Source organism: Equus quagga, unplaced genomic scaffold (assembly GCF_021613505.1).
Source record: "Equus quagga isolate Etosha38 unplaced genomic scaffold, UCLA_HA_Equagga_1.0 188_RagTag, whole genome shotgun sequence".
NCBI lineage: Eukaryota > Metazoa > Chordata > Mammalia > Perissodactyla > Equidae > Equus > Equus quagga.
The window spans coordinates 260,498-266,584 of NW_025797802.1; the positions used below are offsets into that span (position 1 = coordinate 260,498).

Here is a 6,087-nt window from a genome sequence, read left to right on the forward strand (position 1 = left end):
CCTGGTCACTTTCACCGTCTTTTTTTTTTTTTTTTTTTTTTAACTGTTCAGTTCAAACTAATTGTTAGAGTTATTTGTCTTAGGAGAATTTCTTTGCTGCTTGTCACCCTTAATAAAAAGAACGAGATGCTTTCTCTTACAACAAAAACAAAACAAAAGAATTAAAGAACACTGGTTTTAAGTCGCACTCATACACTTGAAAGGGGAAACACGCTTTTCAAATTGCGGCTAGTGGCCCGAGAATTCCTGGAAGTATTTGCTGCTCTCTACACGGCTGGTGATCAGCACGTGCAGATAATGAACCTGACGCCCTGAACTACGAGCGAGTCCAGGCTTCGGAAAGGCCGCTCACTAGTAGATAACACTTTGTGTCTGAAGAATATTCCCACAGGTCTGATTCTCGATTGTCCCAGAGTCTCCCAGGTCGCACTTGCCCAGCGCCTCCGGGGTCAGACTTGGTCGCCATTAGGGAGCCTTCCCATTTACCAGCTGCCTCAGATTTCCGGAGTGACCTCAAATTGGAGGTCACTTCAGGAGTCTCGGTACTGTCCAGTTCTAGAAACGTGGCTCTGCCACCGTTCCAGAGGCCATTGAACCAGATTTTTCTGCCTGCCCAACCTTTCTTAGCAGTCTTCGTCCCCCCAAAATGTTAATATTGTTTTCAGTATCTTGTTTATCCTTCCTGAGATTTTAAATGCACATAACACTTACATATATATTTTTTCTCTTTACAGGGAGCGGTATTTTATCCACATTTTTTTGTCTTGCTTTTTTATCTTTTACTTAGAATGTATTTTTGTGATCTTTCCATATCAGAACAGAGAAGTGTTTTTCATCTTCCTTTATCTCTGCATGGTATTCAATTACATGGAATGTACCACAGTTTAACAGACAGTTAGCTTAATCTTCCCCATCCTGCTGTTCACATCTCATGTGTGTCACGATGCCTTGCAGACATGCTGGAAAATGGCATCAAATAATATGTTCATTGGCAATTTTCATGGACGTCGTCTGATTGTGCTTCAGAGAGCTGACCCCAGTATTATTTTTATTTCTTTTAACTATATTGAGCGCAAATAAATAGGATCCTGGCCACATTCCCTATTCCTTCTTCTTTCTGAATTCCCTGCTACATACTACAGGTCTGAAGCAAAACTAGACAGCCAGTGAAGATGTGGAGGAATTCACAGTGCAGGCATGTTTAATTTGGAAATACCACCTTCTCGCTGGTAGATGAGACTTTGGGGGTGCAGTTAATGGTGTTTGACTAAGGGAAAGTGATAGAATCAGACAGAAGAAGGAGGGGGCTAAGTGGACAGCCAGGGGAAGGGCCAGCAGTGGCTTCCTTTTTTTACATCTCAGAAAGAACAGCATGGACAAAAACACCTGAGGAGAAAGGAGCTAAGACGTGCTGGTGTGTCTGGAGAGTAAGACTGAACTGCAGAGCAATGGGGGAGAGTAGGAGGGGATCAGGCTAGAAGAGAAGAGAATATGTAGATGATGCTGGACCCTCTAGCAGAATATAATATCTAAATCAGGGTACTTTTGTTGGTAGAGAGAGTGCTGAAAATAATTAATAGTCATTAATTGATCTGCATCAGATGTAAACTAAGAATAACAGGTGATGAATGATCTACCTCAGGTGTAAATTAAGAAGTATTGGGCCAGCTGGTGGCGCAGTGGTCAGGTTCACGTGCACTGCTTCAGTGACCCAGGGTTTACTGGTTTGAATCCTGGGTGCAGACGTATGCACCACTTATCAAGCCATGCTGTGGCAGGCATTTAGCATATAAAACAGAGGAAGATGGGCATAGATGTTAGCTCAGGGCCTGTCTTCCTTAGAAAAAGAAAAGAGGAGGATTGCCAGTGGATGTTAGCTCGGAGCTAATCTTCCTGAAAAAAAGAAGAAAGACGTATTATTTATAGACAAAATTAAAGATTTTTGAATTGATTCTAATAAGGATGAGAATCCATGGAAAGATTTTATGCAGAGCAGTCACATAAAGAGAGTTTCAGATGATCTCCCAGTTTCAGGCACTTGGGAGGCATTAGGCAATTACAGCAACAACATGTTACTACTACAAACAACAAAAAAAATTCTGCCTTCATAGAGGGTGGAAGCAGATATAACTAATAAACATGAGAAAAATGGGAATTTCATAATGTATACGGGACTGTAAATGTGATTGAAAAAATAGAGTTAGGTAGGGAAACTGTAGTGTTGGGAGTAGGTTGGAATTCTAAACAGTTGTTAGTGTAGGCTTATTAAGGTTTCGGTAACACGTTTGACTGGAAGAAGATGGCAGAGAGCACAGCCAGTGCAGAAGTCCAAAGCTGGGTGCTTGCATGGAATGTTTGAGGAATAGCAGGAGGGCCCATGTGGCCAGAGCACAAGTGAGGGAGAGAATAATGGAGATGAGATAGAGAGAAATGGAGGGTTAGAATGTGTAGGACCTTGTAGGAGATCTTGGGAATTTGGCTTCACCTCAAGTACAGTGGGGAGCTATTGGATAATTCTGATTTTAGGAGAGACAAATCTGACTTATGCCTTAAAATAATGTCTTTAGTAACTCTTTTGTGAGTAGAGTCTAGAGGAATGTATTAGACTGAGTTCTCTGGAAAACAGTCTCTGGGGCGTAGTTTTTATGAAGGAAGTTTATTGGGAAGTGTTTTCAGGAACAATATACAGGAGGAATTCACAGGATAGAAGTATGAACTGGGATGTTATTGCAACAGAGGTGTCAGCCAAGCCCATGGGGAGCTCTGGAGTTGCAATGACCCTTGAGAGTTGTCCTGAATTGAGACACAGGAACTGACTTGTATCCACTCAGAGACCTGTCTTTAGATGTAGGCTGCTCTCAGAGAGAGGGTGTAACCTTAGACAAAGTAGCTTCCTTTAGTTGAAGCAATTCCTGGGAGGAGCTCAGCTTTGAGCTATCAGCAAACAACACTCCAGGCTGCTGGGAGAAATGTGTGCCTTGCATTAGAAAGGAATGTTTCTGGATGGAACATCCATCACAGCCACTCCAGTCCACCACTTGTTCTACTCAGAGCCCCTTCCTTCACATAATGAATTTATCCCATCTGGGAATATCTTCTCTTGGACTCTGGTTGATCTGGTTGCTCACTTTTCCTGAATGAACCAATAAAAGGCAAGTGGCTGCTTGGTCTCCTCCAGAGAGGCAGCATTGGTGTGTATTGTTGGCAGGTTCAATGTTTGGCAGTGGCAGTGACTTGATCAGCCTTCATGAATGGGAACCCTGGTTATTGGGCCATCCCTGCCACCAGGCTACTCCATTGATGTGACCAATTTGCCAGCACTGGAGCTGCTAATTACTAAGGCTGGCTGACAACAACTGGCAGAATCATTCTGGTTACTTGGTTGTTTAGTACTTCTGTGGTGGATGCACTCTGGTGGAAGTTAACGTGTGATAGAAAGATCTTCACACTTTGTGCTCTCTCTGACCAACAAGCCAAACCGTTAGTTGCTATGCATGAGTTCATGTCTATTCTGATATCCGAAAGAAGTAGATGTCTAGATCCACCACCCAAAGCTCTGTCCACTAGGAGGATCCTCCTCTCACTGCTCTCTTTCAGAGATATTACAGGATGGGAAGTGGTGCATCAGCACTTCTCTAATGCTGGTAGCCTGATAGAACTGTGTTAGAGAGATTCATTCAAGAACCTACTTAACACTCCCAATGAGGCACTTTAGCTTTAGGCTTGAAGAAAAAAGACAGGGCTGTTTTTAGGTCTAAGAGGCGAAACAATAAAGAAAGACCCTGAATATTTTTCCTAATGTTTTAAATCGATTCACATTGTTACTAAGTCCAGGCTCATGCCCCAGCAAAAGGGACTTTCTTGTTGAGTTGAACACGAGCCAAAAGGGAGCTACTTATGCGGACTTTGCACTCAAATGAGGATACACATGATGGACTCAGCCATTTGCAAAGAAAGACTGTCCTGCATGGTCTGTGTTCTTGAGTAAAGTATGAGACTAACACACACAACCAAGTCACTATTAAACCTTTCCCTGTGTTCTTCCTCGCCTCCAAAAAATCCCAGTAAATGACTCCACTTATCTAGAGGATGCCGACTCCCTCCTCCTACCGGGAATGGTCTTGGTCAGAGCTCAATGATCTCCACCAGCTGGATGCTGAGCCCTGGGAAATGTCCAGCAAGAACATCTGCAGGTCCAAGTTCCTTGCGAGGACCCCAGCGCACAGACACGCAGGGAAACGCACCCTAACCCCCATCCTAAATCCACCTGGAGCGTCCTGGACGAAGTGGAGCTTCGCATTGATCCCACTGAAGCTGAACCACTGAGTCCTGGCGCTGCAGGCATAGCGTGAGCGCCCTGAGCCAAGCCTTGGCCTGGAGGGGCGGGTTCAACCCAGGACTCCGCTCCACCCCAGCTTTCCGCAAAAGCGCATCCCAGGAGAAAGCCGTTGATCAAGTTGGCTGCTAACGGAGCTCCTGAGGTCTTCGTGGGGACCAGGCGGTGGGCGCATCCAGACAAGGATTCGTCAAAAGAGGCAGGGTCAGCTGTAGGGTCTGCTCCACTGACATCTCCCTGCAGAATCTTGTTTTATCCATCTCCCTCCCCACGATACCCTATGCCCCAAATGTCAAGAGATGCCTGAAAATATTCGGCAATAAATAAATTGCTGGAGATTGGTGATGTCCACCCAAGTGGCCATCAACACTCGATTTCGGATCTTTTCCTTTTAGAAATCCTGAGATCCCTCAGAGGGACACTTTAGATTCCCAAGAAGACGGAGAAAATCTCCCTCCACATCTGCTTGGGCGCCTCATTCCATTGACACCCGGGTGGACCACGGGCTGGAGATGGACACCTGACGGAACAACCTTCTGTTTTCTAGCCAGCACCCTACTCCCCGCCAGTAAAGAGAGCCAAGTATCCTACTGTAGTGCAATTTTAAATACGACTTAGAGGAAATTTAGGAGAATCTTCAAAAGCGGACGCGTTTGGGCACAGTTGTTTCCGCCCGGTTTCGAACCGGGGACCTTTCGCGTGTGAGGCGAACGTGATAACCACTACACTACGGAAACCCGAACGCTTGTTTCTTCCTCTTCTCCAATAGAGAACAGATTTTTTTCTGGCTACCTCAGGTTCGGTAACATTGAACTGATCTTTTCTTTCGAGAATTTCTCAGGGCTACTGCGCCTTTCTGTTTGTTCAAATCAATAATATTGGAGGCAATTAGTCACACCAAGGAAATACTACGCTTAGGGTTAGAATCGCTTTCTAAACGTAGGACAGAAATTTTAGGCAGCCTGGGGATATGGTAGATTTCAGAAAAATTCTTCGATTTTGTCCTATTTTGGTTTATCCGACCTGAGAAGGTTCTATGATGTCCATCTCTTGGGTGCCAGAAAATGATCCCAGGAAAACAACCGGGGGCCGGTGGACTGGAACTCTGGAAACTGCCCGTTCTGTGCCAGGCTGCATTTAACCTACAGAAACTGGGGGGCGGAAAGGGGGATGTGCCCACTTGTCTGCCAGGCAGAGCTAGGACTGTGCATGGAGAAGGGAGGATCGTACTTCCTGTGACTGGACTCAGAGCCCAGAGCGTCTAAAAGACGTCAAGTGGCCCCCTGTCATGGAATGTGTATGCTCAGTGTCCACGTTTGTCATTGTTTTATAACAAGAGGAGGACCACTGTGATAACTGAAAGGCAGACCACGACTCAAGGGGTCTTGCCAGCAGCCTTTGGAATGGTGACTGGAACCGTATTTCAAAACCTCAGCAGTACCGAGACCTCGGAAAGAGATCTCATCTGATGCCCATGAAGGTTGCGATTTGAGGTCGCTCGGGAAATCTGAGGCCAAAAGGCAGGGCGACTGAATGGCGTCCAAGCCTGGCCCTGGACGCGTGGGCAAGGGAGATCGGAGGAGGAGGAGAACCAGCGCAAGGAAAATGAGACCCTTCAGAAACCCTTCCACCTTGGTATTAGATTTCCAATTTGTGGGGTGCCTGTGCATCCCAGAGTTAAAAGAGAAACAGAAGGAAATCGCACCCAGAGGATCCGGTAGATTCTGGAAGCCAGCCCAGCATGACTTATG

At 45.6% G+C, this 6,087-nt stretch overlaps 1 non-coding gene across 1 annotated transcript; it reads right to left on the reverse strand.

Annotated features, from left to right (window-relative positions):
• Positions 1-5,000: 5,000 nt before the first annotated feature.
• TRNAV-CAC (transfer RNA valine (anticodon CAC)) lies at positions 5,001-5,073 on the reverse strand. Its single transcript has one exon. It is a non-coding gene; the product is annotated as a tRNA-Val (tRNA).
• Positions 5,074-6,087: the final 1,014 nt, after the last annotated feature.